Below are 759 nucleotides of genomic sequence, written 5' to 3'. Positions count from 1 at the left end.
ATGTATATATATATATATGTATGTATATATACATAGATATATATGTATATATGTATGTATATACATATATATATATAGATATATATATATATATGTATGTATATATACATATATATGTATGTATATATACATATATGTATATATATATATATGTATGTATATATATGTGTATATATATACATATATATATATGTATATATTTAGATATGTAGATATGTAGATATGTAGATATGTAGATATGTAGATATGTAGATATGTAGATATGTAGATATGTAGATATGTAGATATGTAGATATGTAGATATGTAGATATGTAGATATGTAGATATGTAGATATGTAGATATGTAGATATGTAGATATATATATATATATATTCAGTCTTAAAAAGTTTGCAATGTCTTGAAAAGTTTGCAATGCCTGATAATAATAATCAGTCATGCCTAGCATGTTATACAACAGAACTTACCAACAACAGTTTGAAATACATGAATTACCTGCCTATAATACAACATTGACAGATAACCTGCACCAGCGGTCCACGATAGCAACGTTTTATCCAGCTTCAACATCGTTTGAAGGTTTTTTAATCATGCTCTTTTTGGCCCCATCATGATAGTCCAACCCATGTGCCTAAAATTTCAGAGCCCTGGTGCAACAGTGGATCGAACTTTTAAACTAAGGGGACTTACAGTTACCCCGCTACCAAGAGAACAAGGCCTGCGGCGCGCGCACACACACAGATATATATATATATATATG

Source organism: Phalaenopsis equestris, unplaced genomic scaffold (assembly GCF_001263595.1).
Source record: "Phalaenopsis equestris unplaced genomic scaffold, ASM126359v1 Scaffold000558, whole genome shotgun sequence".
Lineage (NCBI taxonomy): Eukaryota > Viridiplantae > Streptophyta > Magnoliopsida > Asparagales > Orchidaceae > Phalaenopsis > Phalaenopsis equestris.
Note: the sequence above shows the minus strand (reverse complement) of the source record.